Genomic DNA, 15,588 nt, shown 5'->3' on the forward strand with positions numbered 1-15,588 from the left:
ATTTTTCTTTCTGTATTTGTTTAAAGTACTTCATGTTTTACTACTTGGTATTAGCCAGGGTGGTCTAGGTTACGCTGCAGTTACAAACAACTTCAAATAATTGTGCTGTTACATGACAAAAGTATAATTATTTCCCAGGCAAAGGTGCAGATCTGGGTAACTCCCAGAGTGGCTATGCTGTGTTGGTTCAGAATTCTGGGTTGTACCCATCTCATGGTAGTTGGGTATCATCCTACATTCCTACCAGCATCATTTGACAGGGGAGACAGAGCACAAGCAACTAAACATTTCTGCCTGGAAGTGACATAACTCATTCCTGTGCACATTTTACTGTCCCAGGCAAGTCATCCTGTCCCGTATAAATTTGAGAGGGCGAGGAAGCGAAGTCTTCCAATGCCAGGAAATAGCAGAGAAATTGACATTTGCAAATGCCTACCACACTATCAAATACTGGGTAGTCAATGTAATGGCTTTTCTAAAAATATGTGCAAAATACAGATTTTTCAAAATGAGACGTCACTAAGCTTGCCTGCATTGAAAATAATTTCTAAAAATATAATCTATTTTAAAATGTTCTTTGATAGTTCTTTATCACATATGTTAAAGTATACTTAATGGACTTTAAGGAAAGTTTCTGCTGTTTTTCAGTTGTATTTCCATGCAAATTGTACTGATTACTTCTACATTAATCAGGGTTAAATTATCCCTGTCCCTTTTAAATGCTGCTATCTTGTATTATTGCTTCTATAATAAATATACACAGATTTCCTATCACATACATCAAATTCTACAATCAACAAACTAATCAAGGCAAAAAAAAAAAAGAAAACTAAATATTGCATTTCTATATTTTAAACTTAATTTATTTAAATGTTGGAGGCACAAGAATATTCCAAATCCATTGTTTTTACTGTGTGCAAAAAACTATTCTTAGCTCCACAGTTAAACATGTAACATGTATACTTAACACATAAAGTTTTTCAATAAGTATCTAAATTTTGCAGTAGGGATTTTAGGGCATGAAAGCCAAAGTACTGTTCAATACGTATGCAGGTCAAAAAGTCAAGTCTATTCAGTTCTAGTAATAGAAGTACTTTTAATCAGTGAGAAAAAAATTATGCATTCACATGTGCGCGTGTGCGTGTGTGTGTGTGTGTGTGTATGTTGGGAAAAAAAAGCAATCACTTAAGCACATAGAGAGTTAAGGAGAAGGAAATCCAAAATACCTCTAAAACTATTGGTAAATAGGGAGTTACTCTGTTTAAATACCTGCTTTATAGAATGATTTATTCTTTACTATATAAAAAATAAATACCCAAGCTCAAAATTAAATTTTCAAGTGTTCTTTTCAAGTTAAATATGCCAGTATATATATGAAAAACATTATCACTATAATAGATCTAAAATTGGTGTACAAAATATTTTTAAACTATTTTTAGTCTATATCAAAACTATATCTCTAACAGAAAATGAAGAAAATTAATTCTCAAAGGCCAAAAATGAAATAACATTATGAATCGGAGAGGAAAGCAGGCTTTAAATCCAGCAGCAGCTGCCATGTGGCATCTGCCAATCTTCAGCAACACAGAGTTGTAATTTCAAAAGCCACATGAGAGACAAAAGAAAAGACATTTGGAGTGTTCTATTGGGGACTCAGCCATAAGTCTAGAAGCCCTAATGTGCTACATCCTCTGTGAAATGATAAACTAGAAAAAAACTGCCTCAGGAGAGAATTCAGCAGGGAATCTTGTCTATGGTAATTTCAGCTCTGGGTCCGTGAGGTGAAAAGATGGAGTAGTTGAGGAACTCTCTGAAACTTTATGAATATCAGTCAGTCATTATATAGTAATTGTAGGTCTGAAATTACAGTATCTGCATGACTCTCCCCCCCCCAAAAAAAAAACACGAAGGAAAGAAATTAAAGTGGCCCAAATGTGAAAGGAATCTATGTTGCCGGTAGAGGTTAAAAGCAAAAAATCTCTGCAGGAACATACACTCAATAAAAGTCTCGAAAATCCTCACAAATAAAGTTCCAATAAACATAGGTTTGCAATGAGAGGTTTTCTTTAAGACATAAGATGACAAGAGTACATGAGCAAGGATACTAGATTAAGTAAATAGAGGTGTCCATAAACATTTCAGATCTTCCAAAATGTTAAATTTTGAAAGCAAAATTAGCATGCTTATGATGTCTAACAAAATAATAAGGCAATAAAAATGTAATAAGAATTGAGCAGGAAACTTTTGAAAAGGAACAAACAGAAATTATAGAAATAAAAAATATACGTGAAACTTAAAATTCACTGGATGGAGAGAACTTCAGGCTTCCAGGCTCCAGTCCACCATGTAGAAGCTTGGAAGTTGTCTCTCCTCTGAACAAGTAAAACGCTGAAGAAACTGAAAAATAAACTCTCCTTAGGTCCATCAGAGAAGTCATATATCACAGGGCAAGCCACTACCCTGATTGGAAGGGCAGACAAGTGAACGTACAGAGAACCATAATTTACAGAAGCAGAACATACTCCTCCACCCCACCAGGAGCCACCACATCAACCCTCCAGCGGAAATATCCTTTGGAGCCAATGCCAGGGTAGGGTTGCATGAACTGTAATTAACTGCTAGAGGTTCAATGTGGACAAGATTGAGAGATAAAAGTCATTGGATATCCCCACAGTTTTGTGAGTTTTACCTCCAGGAACTCAACCAAGCTGTCATAGTGAATAGTGAAGAAAAGTCCTCTCCTGCATCTATCAGGAGGAAAGAAATGGAAGCTACTTTGAAATACACCAGAAAACTCTATTCTTCATAACAAGGCCTCCCTTAGTGGCAAAATACTTACCACGCTTAAACTGCTTAAACTACTGGGGTTTTATCAGAGCCTAACAAATCTGGAGGAAGGGAAACACCCAGTTTTTTGTTTTTTGTTTTTTGTTTTTTGTTTTTTGTTCTTTTTTGAGACAGAGTCTCACTCTGTCACCAGACTGGAGTGCAATGGCATGATCTCAGCTCACTGCAACCTCCATCTCCTGGGTTCAAGCGATTACTGTGCCTCAGCCTTCTGAGTAGCTGGGACTACAGGAATGCACCACCACACCCAGCTAGTTTTTGTATTTTTAGTAGAGACAGGGTTTTGCTATGTTGGCCAGGCTAGTCTCGAACTCCTGGCCTCAGATGATCCACCCGCCTCAGCCTCCCAAAGTGCTGGGATTACAGGCATGAGCCACCACACACGACTGACCAAACAAAACATTCTTACCATACAATTCAGCAATTGTACTCCTTGGTATTTACCTGAACAAATTGAAAATCTTGACCACACAAAACCCAGCACACAAGTGTTCACAGAAGCTTTATTCATTCTTACCAAAACTTGGAAGCAACCAAGATGTCTTTCAGTAGGAGAATGGATAAATAAACTTTGGACAGCAAGACAATGGAATATTGTTCAGCATGCAAAAGACATGAGCTATCAAGCCATGAAAAGACATAGAACATTAAATGCATATTACTAAGTAAAACAAATCAATCTGAAAGGCCGTATACTGTTAGATTCACTGCTTATTACTATGTGACATTCTGGAAAAGATTAAACTATGGAGGCAGTAAAAAGATCAGTGGCTTCCAGGGATCAGGGAGAAGGGAGGGATCAATAGGCAGAGCACACAGAAATTTTTTAATAGACTTTAATTTTAGAGCAATTTTTGGTTCACAGCAAAAGTAAGAGGAAGGTACAGAGATTTTCCATATACTCCCTACCCATAAGCATGCCTAGTCTTCCCCATTATCAACATTCCCACCAGAGGCACAGAGAATTTTTAGGGCAGAGAAACTATCTTGTTATGATACTATAATGGTGGATATATGTCATGACATATCTGTAAAAATCCATACAATGCACAACACCAAGAATGAATGCCAAGGGAACTATGAACTTTCAGTGATAATTATGTTTCAATGTAGGTTCATCTAACATAACAAATGTACTACCCTGGTGGAGGATATTGATAATGGGGGAGGCTGTGCATATGTAGGCATAGAGAGTATATGGGAAATCTCTGTACCTTGTGCTCAAGTTTGTTGTGAACATAAAACTGCTCTAAAAAATAAGGTCTATTTAAAAAACATCAGTGGATGGGATAATTTATTGAAATGAATGTAAATAATTGGTATTTTCCTTGAATATGTGTATTACTTCAATAAAATCTTAAATATCTGATTAAACATATCTGAAAAATAATAAGAAAACATGAAATTCAATTTCAAAAAATAACCCAGAATTTAAAACAGCAACAATAGTAATTATAAAAGGGAGATTAAGTGATGCAGGAAAAGTATATAAAATGATGTAACAAACCTCTGCCTGGGGATCTGGAAAATGATAATGCAGAAAATAGAAAAATGGCAATATTTGAGAGGATATTAGTAATTTTCCATAATTGATTAAAGAATAATTGTTTAAATTTAGAGGACAGAAAATTCCCAGCAAGTGTATGTATATATATATATATGTATAAATAAATATATATATAAATATATATATTATATATAATATATATTTTTTAAATCTTCACCTAGACATAACATAGTATGCATTCCAATACACAAATAACAATTTAAGGGGTTATTTCTGATTTAATTTTAATTTCTATTTTTATAGAGACGAGGTATTACTATGTTGCCCAGGCTGGTCTTGAACTCCTGAACTCAAGTGATTCTCACTCCTCAGACTCCCTAGGATTACAGACTTGAGCCACTGCACCCGGCCAGTAAAGAGTTTTACAAGCAGCCAGAAGGAAAAGACAAGATTACCTACAACAAATCAAAATTTGAATGACAGCTGATTTCTTAACTGCATGAAAACTAGGAAACAATGCAAACATTTCTTTAAAGTATTGGGAAAAAAATAACTGTCAATCTAAAATCATATGTACAACAAAAGATATTTGTAAACAATAAGAAAAGCAATATAAAATGTGAGTGTTTACCACCAAAAGCCATTTAATATAATTTATAAGAAATATACTTTATGAAGAAGGAATATGATCCCAGGACATAGGTTTGTAATGCAAGAAGAAATTGTGAATTTAAAAAAAATATGGATATTGTTAAATCTAAAACAACGTACAAGAATAGTAAGGTCAGGGGTTCAAGACCAGTCTGACCAACATGGAGAATCCCCATCTCTACTTAAAAATACAAAATTAGCCGGGCGTAGTGGCACATGCCTGTAATCCCAGCTACTTGGGAGGCTGAGGCAGGAGAATTGTTTGAACCTGGGAGGCGGAGGTTGCAGTGAGCCGAGATTGTGCCATTGCGCTCCAGCCTGGGCAACAAGAGTGAAATTCTGTCTCAAAAAAAAGAATAGTAATAATAAAAAACATATGGGTATTAAAAAATAGAACTGAATTTAAAAACTATAGCTTAGAAGTCTAGATAGGTTATTTGTATCTAAAGCACTCTAGAAAAAAAGGGCAAATACATTTATTAAATTTAAGTTCACAGTTACCTATGAAACATTATAATTTCTAGCATAACCCATAAAAATATTTAAGATACTGTATAACTTTCAAACAAATAGAAGGAAAAAATGTAATGATAGGAGGGCAATGTTAGTGCAAAATAATCTTTGCAAGAAAAAAAATGAGAAAAAATAAAACAGGCAAGACAAACAGAAAGCATACAATAAGATGACAGAAATAAGTCCAAACATACCAGAGAATACAATGAAATGTGAATATTTTGGTAAGGATTTAAGATTCTCAGATATTTTACATCAACTGTAAGAATCAGCCAAGTGATATTTATAGCACATACATGTAAAACAGGTCATGGGGAAAATTAATGAAATGGAAAGCAAATACAAAATACATTAAATAAAATAAATTACAACATCAAATGAATCAAAAGTTGTTTTTTAGAGAAAAAATATTAAAGTTGTTAAACAGCCAAAATTTGGTGAGTAAATTGAAGATATAATTGCAAATGCAGCAGATATTTTTTTAAAAATTAGTTTAAGTCAATTGATTTGAAAATTAGTATTATATGAACAGATGCCTAGAAAAATAGGATTTAATAAAAAATAGTGGAAAATAAATAGAAAACCTGAGTAATACTATAACCTTTAAAGATATTTCATCAATATTTTAAAATATTTCCATAATGGAAACACCAGGCCCAAATGTCTTTTCAAATATATTCTACCACACATTCAAGGAAGAAATAATTCCAATTTTACACCAATTACTCTCAGAACTAGAAAGAGAAGGGAAATAGTTCACTTATTTGGTTAGGCTAACATAACTTTGATTCAAAAACTAGAGGACAGTAAAAGAAAAAAATTATAAACCAATATTGTAAACATATGAACAAAACAGACTGTTAAAAGAAAAACTTCAGCTGAATAAAATTTAAAAGAGTTTAATTGAGCAAAGAATGATTCACAAATTGGGCAGCCTCTGGACACAGAGTAGACTCAGAGACTCCAGCACAGCCACATGGTGGAAGATTTATGGACAGAAAACGGAAGTGACATACAGAAACGGCTGGATTGGTTATAGCTCAGTGTTTATTTGAACATGGTTCAAACAGTTGGCCGCATTGGATTGGCCAAAACTTAGTGACTGGCATGAGTAGACTACAGTCTGTTTACACTTCCATTTAGGCTATGGTTCACTATGTACAGAAAAACCTTTAGGATGAACTCAAAATATGTAAGAGGCGGCTTCAGGCTAAACTTGATTTAACAATTCCCTCCTTATGGTCATCCTCTCAAAATTGACTCAAGTTAATTATTGGCATCATAAAAGTACTTATTCAGTCTTGACACCCAATGGGAAACAGAAGAACAGTGGGTTTTTGCAAGCTGGGAGCACTTCAGGTTATTTTTTTAAGGGTTATAGTAGAGAGTACCTCCTTATGCTGGAACATCCTGTTTACAGGAAAAAAAAAAAAACAAAACCCTGTTTGTTCTAGGATCTAGGAGTTTCCTTAAAGTCTTACTTTGATTATGTCACATTTAGCACGAGTGACTCCATTTTGGTTTGGTCTGGTCTTTTGGGACCTAGTACATAAGCTCAGTTCAAAACAATGGCCTCCCATAATTTTGTTTAAAAATTTCCCCCTTTTTGTCAGGTTCTCATTTAGGTGATAGTGTGACCAAAACTTAGGGCCTCAGTGCCATCCTCAGTCACCATCATTTTTTATTTCCAGTCATTCATAGGTTATGGTGGCCTCATGGTCACACATTCTTTCAGCTCTTGTCATTCCAATTGAAGAGAGACCATTGGACATTCTAGAGATGGCTGCATGCAAACATTTAAAAACTTTGAAAGAATACAGAGCACCAAGGAGACTACTATTATTACTGTTAGTTATCATTACTATTATTACTGTTATTTTTATTATTAGTACCATATACTACTGTTATTGGGGAGGATAATGTCAAGAGTTTGGAGTATGTGTCTTACTCAGGGTCCCCATAAACCAAACCACCTAAAATCAAATGTATCAAAGAATGAACTAAAAACTCTACTCACTTAACAGTCTCTTCATTAATATCTTACAATTGAATCCCTATAATACCGGATGTGATGTATTTTTCCATAGGCCACAAGTGCCAGCAGCTGAATGGATACTTCTGTGTTTAGCCAGTAAGTAATCTAGAGAAATTCTATTACTTAGCATAACTTTCACAAGAGAATTTAAAGTCTCTTGTGTATCCATAGCCCTCACAGTAGAATCTACTATGGAGCCTATCATGAGGGATACATTTCTAATCGTTGCCTCTTTTTCTCCAAACAATGGAAAAAATGGAAACAATGACCTAATAAATGATGCCCTTCTAGAAGAGAACACTGCCTCCTGGCTCACGCCTGTAATCCCAACACTTTGGGAGGCCAAGGCAGGTGGATCACCTGAGGTCAGGAGTTCGAGACCAGCCCGGCCAATATGGCAAAACCCCCTCTCTACTAAAAATACAAAAATGAGCCGGCCATGGTGGCAGGCACCTGTAATCCCAGCTACTCGGGAGGCTGAGGCAGGAGAATCACCTGATCCCAGGAGGCGGAGGTTACAGTGAGCCGAGATCGTGCCATTGCACTCCAGCCTAGGTGACAAGAATGAAACTTCATCTTAAAAAAAGTAAAAAAAAAAAAAAAAGAGGAGAGAGCCAATGTTCTGTTTTTGACTGACTATGAGGCAACATATGCACCATTAAAATTTCTCATCTACATTGGGCCTTCATCTTCCATCTATCGAGGTGTAAGGTTATCTATGTATAAGGCTGGCTACAAAATCCTTCACAAATAAAAGTACACCCCATGAGTGCACACAACAGACCCCCTTTCCACTTTTATGGTTCATAGAGGCATAGCCAAGGGAAAAATTCAAAGATAAGCATCTCATGATGGTAGAGAAGTCTTGATCTGTAGTCTTGGGAAAAAGCTGTTCGCATCAAGGATGCCATCTTTTTCTGAAGAGAAACTCCTCTGGTTAGCTTTAGCTTAAGAGTTCCAATGGGTGTACACTTCCAATGTGGAGGGGCCCTTCTCAGTTGTGAGATTATGAACCCAAGGTTCAAGGTCCCAAAGTTTTGCTGTGGTGTGGATGGCAACGGCAGTTTTTCTCTGATGTTCTCAGAAGAGCCAAAATTCGTGTTCTCTACTGTGAAGGGGTTGATTGATTATATTCAGTCACTGAACCATAAAAAGCTTTCTTTACCTGGTGAAAATACACTGTGGCATAATAATCTGTTATAACATCAGCCCTCTCGCATGGGAAAGCTTTCACACAATCAGAAAACATGCATTGAAAATGACAATTGAATGAAATCCCACTATAAATGTTTAAATGGCCCATCAGGTAGCAGAATATACTTGAAGCTTTGATTGTCTTCCCAGGAATATGGGTTTGACAAACCAAACCTTGGTCATAAACTATTTTAGCAGTTTAGAAGCCACCACACCAATATGTATTTAATTTGGATTATTTTATCTCTTCCATGATGAGTCATGGAATGCAGAACTTTTAATAACAAAAGCTTTAAATACTCAGGAAGGACAAGGCGGATGTTCAGGTTCTCCATGAGTCTACGATTAACACTGGACTTGTGTCCTCTTGGAAAGAATACCAGTTGTCTCTCCAATTTAGGTGCATAGCACTGAAACCGATGGGTTATCATAGGTTATTTGCCTTAGATCATGGAGGTCTTTCAAATGGTATATCTAAACCATTTCAGTACTGGCTGGAATGGTTTACATTTAGCATGAAAATCTGGCAAAATACTTTCTTGGTATTCAATTAATTTTTGTTCTACTTGGGTTAGCAGTTTTATAAAACAGTCAGTTTTTTCATTAAAGTTCTAGGAATTCTTACTCAGTCCAAATGATATGATCCTAAAGTTATCAGAAACCTGTATTCAAGAGTGCTTTTCAGGATCCTTTCCATCCATTCAGGAACCTCCTAAAATATAACGTATTCTAGGATTTTGTGTGCTTTGAAGTTTTCAGAAACTGCATCAGAATTAAGCAATTAACTATAGAAATGACTTTAAATAGTCATAGCTAAAGACACATCTGACAAGGAAATTTGGTTATTTCTGTAGTCTACAATAACATAATAAACATAATTATGATTGATAGCATACACTCAGACATATTAGTATTTTAGAAATCTCATACAATTTTGGAACATGTATTAATAACATTCACTAAAATACAAACTAGGTTGGGTGTAATGGCTCATGCCTGTAATCCCAGCACTTTGGGAGACTGAGGCAGGTGCATTGCTTGAGGTCAGGAGTTTGAGACCAGTCTGACCAACACAGCAAAACCCTGTCTCTACTAAAAAAGTACAAAAATTTTCCAGGTGTGGTAGTGAGCTCCTGTAATCCCACCAATTAGGGAGGCTGAGGCTTGAGAATCACTTGAATCTGGCAGGTGGAGGTTGCAGTGAGCTGAGATCATGCCACTGCACTTCATCCTGGGTGACAGACCAAGACTCTGTCTCAAAAAAAAAACCAAAAAAATTATACATACACACACACACACACACACACACACACACACACACACACACACACTGAAGTTTAAGTTTTCTTTCTTTTTTTTTCTTCTTTTTGAGACAGAGTCTTGCTCTGTCACCCATGCTGGAGTGCAGTGGCACAATCTTGGCTCACTGCAACTTCTGCCTCCTGGGTTCAAGGAATTCTCTGCCTCAGCCTCCCGAGTAGCTGGAATTACAGGTGCTCACCACCACGCCCAACTAATTTTTGTATTTTTAGGAGAGATGGGTTTTCACCATCTTGTCCAGGCTGGCCTTGAATTCCTGACCTCATGATCCACCTGCCTCGGCTTCCCAAAGTGCTGGGATTACAGGCATGAGCCACCATGCCCAGCCAACTGTTATTTCTTATTTTGGCAATGCTTCCCGTGGAACTCAACATGTCAAATAATACTCTTTATCTCTCTTTTGGATGCTTCAGGGGCCCTCTGTAGCATCCCAGGGATGGTCAAAAAAGACTTAATGTTGAAGCTAAAATTTGATTATGGGAAGCCTGTCAAATATGTTAAAGGTTTAAAACACTTGATAATATAAAATAGAATTCCAGGTCACCATAAGTCATTCATTTAGCCAAAATGATAACTCAAAAATTTCAAAAAGTCAAAAACCTTTATTAATTGACAGAGGGAAGACTTCACTTTGCAAACGATATCTCTTGTCTTTCTTTCCTAATTCCTATAGTTTATTCAAAAGGCAAACAAAAATATTTCATTATCCTTGAATATGAGATGAAAATCTTGTTCAAGAGTGAAAGTCAAATTTTACCCTTGGATTAATGTACTTTTAATTTCAATCCCAATTTGTAATAAAACATTATAGACAAATCTATCCAATTTTAATCAGTTTGACCATGAGGTAAGATTCTAATAAACCTTTTATAACTCTTTACAATTTTCTGTTAAAAAGCAAAACAATGCTCTAAGAAAACCCTGTCATTCAGAAAAGTAGGCCGTGATTCGAGCCTTGCATCAGTGTGCTTTTATTTTAATAAAATAAATTTATGGGAAAACTGAATAATACCCCTTTAACTTTAAGTAATCTGTTCACACACAGAACTTCTTTTACAAGATTAATCTTTCACAAATTTGCACAACCTGCTCAAACCTTCAGCTTAATTCTGTCTAACTTAAAATAATCCTTTAACCCTTTAGGCAATAAAAATCCATGTTCCCAGGCCTTCTTAGTCTTTTACCAAAAGCACATTTCACTTTCCTCACACACCTTGCTTGTAAAATTGTTACTCTAGTAGTCTCAATTACATATTACAATGTTCATTGTTGGCAATTTTTATTTTTGTTGAAAAACCTGGTAAGTAAATAATTTTAATGTATAGTAGGTGTGGAGCCCAGAACACCAGAGAGAAATGCAGGTAAGGTTTGACTCTTTACAGCATAGCCAGGGGGCATGGTTAACTCCACATGTCCCCAGGTCTTACCTAGAATCTAATGCTCCAAAGCAGGTAAAGTTGAAGTCAAAGAGGCAGTTTATGACCTATAAGCGTTTAGGAAACCTAGTATCTGACCTGCCTAATTTAGACCAAATGTCTTTATTTTACCAGTAATCTTTAAAACAATTTCCCAAAGCTTATTAAAGTCATGTGAACTTAAAGGCAGTACAGTTTTTATTTTTCTGACAAAATATTTGATTTAATTGCTTATTACTTTTAAGCCAATTAATCAGACCTTTTTCATATAAACATCACATGCACGACACATATAAATACACATACAGGAGAAGATCCAGTATTTCTAAGGGTTTTGTTTTGTTTTTTTGAGACTCTGTCGCCCAGGCTGGAGTGTAGTGGCGCAATCTCGGCTGACTGTAAGCTCCACTCCCGAGTTCACATCATTCTCCTGCCTCAGCCTCCCGAGTAGCTGGGACTACAGGCGCCTGCCACCACGCCTGGCTAATTTTTTGTATTTTTAGTGGAGACGAGGTTTCACCGTGTTAGCCAGGATGGTCTCAATCTCCTGACCTCGTGATCCGCTCACCTCGGCCTCCCAGAGTGCTGGGATTCCAGGCATGAGCCACTGCGCCTGGCAGAGTTTTTATTTGCCAGTTTTTAAACTTCTTAATTGGATTACTGGCTTCAGGGTGGGGTCCTTTGAGAAACAGGACGAGGAAAACATGCAGTCTCTAGGGCCTAATAGGCATGCGTAGATGCAAGGCAAAATAGATCCCCTCAAATTCAGGGTCCTACTTTTACACCAGATCCTGGATCCCCAAAAGAGAAATGCTATGGAACGAGACAGTGCAATGATTTTACTGTGCATTTCATTGCAAAGCATCTGAAAGCCCATCAGTGCACTCCGTGATCAGTCCACGTCCCTTTGCAGTCTTATCTCTCAGTGGGGAATGGGGATGGGGACATTTCAACGGGTGGCCAAGAGCATGCTTCCCTGATCCAAACTAGCAAAGAGCCGAGTATCCTCCAATCATCGACATTTGTCATCCCCAAAAGTATATTTAGCTTTAGATTGTGAGACAGATTTATCTGCTTTCAATTCCTGGGGTTTCATGAGGAAAACAGGTTTTCCCCAAAATGGGGGCCGTGGTGCCTCCTTTGTTTTTCCCAAGGAGTCCCAGAGTGTGAGAAATTATCCTAGGTCCTCTTATGTGTGCATTAAGAGTGGCAAAAAGGCAAAATGGAGAAAAGCATTCAAATGACTGAAAAGAAACAAACTATATTTTTCCCCAGATAAACAAGATCTAAGAAGAGAAAAAACCATAAAGCACTTTTAAATATATTTATAGGTTGAACACCTGTTTTTAATTAAGCTGAGTTTTAAACCAAATATCTTATCACCAGACCTTAGCCAGAACAAGCAGCAAATATTTCTTGCTTTTGACCTTTACCAAAGGTAACCTCCCAGGTGCTCAGAGAAAGGAAAAATTCAAGACAAGAAGTCAGAAGTTGTTCATGGTGGGGAAGAGAATCAATAAGTGGCAAAGGTCACAAAGATATCAAACCAAAAAGGACTTATTCCTTAAGCCAGGAATTGAACCTTGACTGTCACTGGGAAAAGACAAAGCCTTGGGGACTAAGCTACAGCACTGGGCAGTTTCCATTGCTCTTCTCAGAAGGAGTCTAGAGCAGTCAATTTTGATCTTGCAATGGATTTTAACTGCTCAAGATAATTTTTAGAGCTAACTATGACATGAACCCCAAAATTCCTGTTCCCTGGATGGAGGAGACCAAGAGAAAGTACTGCCATATGGTTACAAGGTCAAGCTCCCAAGGATATAAAACAAGACGTCCAGTTTTATTTTTGTTTCAGAGACTTGCCGCAATGTTTGTAACTGACCAGTTTGCCAGGCTGGCTTAAACAAGAAGCTTATGGGGGTCCTAGGCCCACATTCTATCCCGTGGTACCCATTTTTCATGACAGAACAACACAGAAAGACAAACTTACAGCACAAAGTATACCAGATACACTACACCTTAAGACTAGCCTCATAAATCCTTTTTCTCATTAATTTAAACTTTGCAGAGGAGATAGTAATTTTTACCATTCCTACAATTTTACCATTCCTGCAATTGCACAAAGGGAGAGAGGCCAGAAGTCTGACTAGTAAGAAATTCTTACCCTTTTGTCAATCTGCCAGCTTTCTGGGTTCTCTTATCCTGATTGGCCCTAGTGACCCTGCCTTCTGCACCACAGCTCTGGGAGTCAAGCTGCAACACAAAGGAAAATCATCCTTTTTTGTTTTGTGGAACCACAGGCAAAGCCTCTCAATTTTGTAAGATGCTGCCCAAGGGATGGCATGGAGTAACCAAATTAATATTTTCCATTCTGGCCACAGCAAAATGCATCTGACGAAACAGACATTAGCCTCTGCCCATTGAACTGGCAAGGCTCAAACTTGCCCCTGGTTGGGCTCTGTCATCTTTAATCCATTTAGAGTGGGATGGAATGACCTGCAGCCAGGAGTTTCAACATGTGGTCTCTGGGCAAGATTGTTGCCCTGAGTAACGGAAAAGATGGGAAAGGGAAAGGAGAGAAATGAAGAAAGAAAAGCATTCTCTGTGGTGTGGTGGGGGAGGTAAAGAGTTTAGGGAGGCCAGAGAAAGATCCACCCATGGCAGCAACACTGAAACAAAATTACAGGCAACTGTTTGTCTGTCACGAAGGGAGGGATCATTTTAAGCAGTCCCATCAGCTCTCAGGATCTCCCCCATTGGGGAGAAAGAGGTTTCCCTTGTCCCATGATCCTGTACTTGCCTAATCCTGTCATCCACTGCCATCAGCGAAGAACGCAAGGCAGATTAATCCAAAGAGAATAGTGGTTAACATCCCATAATGTCAAATCCATTTTTAACCAACAGAGGCTTTACTGAGGGGAGGGCCCTCTAATCCCTGCTATGTGTTAGGAGGGACTCTAAATCTTTCCAATTTGGGCCTCTGATCCAGTCCCATCCTTTACCTGGGTAACATGTACCCCTCCACTTTCCCAAAGTCAGCCAATTGGTGCTGCAGTCTATTTCTTTGGCTCAGGATAGTAACCAGGTCAAAAGTTTACCAGATTTAATTTTTTTAAAAATCAATTAGTTGTTTAAGATTTTCATTTGTCTTTTGTAAATAGAAATTTAAATCGAAATTTTAAATAGAAATACTGAAATCTTTTTAGAAGTTTCTGCATATCAATAGGCATCCCTAGATGAGACTAATTTGGGAGAACTCATTTTTAAATGCACTTCAGTGCAGTGTTGTTCATTTGGAACATTCCACTGTAAGTTATCTTTAGTAAGATTTCACCATTTCTGTAAGACTTTGCTGCTTCCAGAGCCTAACACTTATGCATGTATTAGCAAAAAGGAAATTAGTTCTTCAGCAATTAAGGATCCCATTTTTAGCTAAGATACTGGTTTTGCTCTCAGGTTCCCTTGATCAATTTAGCCAACGATTTTTTTTCTACCTAAGTACACACGAAAAATGAAACAAAGGGATAGAACACAAAAATTATTGCAAATTTCCAAAAGCCAAATTTTACTCCCCATGCAATATTACCATATACAACCAGTTTCTTTCTGACCCAGTTAGATGTAAGAGGTCTCTAACCGGATCCAAGTCAGTTAATTACTGGATCCAATCCAATCCTAGACCTAGTCCGGTGTCTGTCATGACTTCCAAACCAGTTTGGATTAGAAATTTGCTCAAAGAAATTTGGAGAGCTCAAAACACAAATCCATAGAGCTCTGGAATCTGAGAGAGAACTTACCACAATCCCCAGCTGCTCTGAGAGAGCAATGGACACAATAGGCCTGGCAGGTACGTCGCTTGGTCACTCAGTGCTTCTGGGGGTCATTACAAGCTCTACTTCTGATCTCACTCCTGACACCATCTGTTAAAAGAAAAACTTCAGCTGAATTAACTTTAAAAGTGTTTAACTGAGCAATGAACAATTCACAAATCAGGCAGCCTCTGGAGCCAGAGTAGGCTCAGAGATTCCAGCACAGTCACTTGGTGAAAGAAAATTCATGAACAGAAAAAGGAAAGTGATGTACAGAAAACGGAAGTGACATACAGA

The 15,588-nt window shown here is 37.4% G+C and overlaps 1 long non-coding RNA gene across 1 annotated transcript in view; it reads right to left on the reverse strand.

Annotated features, from left to right (window-relative positions):
* Positions 1–15,311, reverse strand: part of LOC105486350 (uncharacterized) — a 32,148-nt gene extending 16,837 nt beyond the window's left edge. Inside the window, exons 1-2 of the long non-coding RNA XR_011620560.1 lie at positions 15,280–15,311; positions 13,647–13,735 (exon numbers count right to left, since the gene is read on the reverse strand). This is a non-coding gene — a long non-coding RNA (uncharacterized lncRNA). The remainder of the gene's footprint in view (positions 1–13,646; positions 13,736–15,279) is intronic.
* Positions 15,312–15,588: the final 277 nt, after the last annotated feature.

This window comes from Macaca nemestrina, chromosome 3 (assembly GCF_043159975.1).
Source record: "Macaca nemestrina isolate mMacNem1 chromosome 3, mMacNem.hap1, whole genome shotgun sequence".
Classification (NCBI taxonomy): domain Eukaryota; kingdom Metazoa; phylum Chordata; class Mammalia; order Primates; family Cercopithecidae; genus Macaca; species Macaca nemestrina.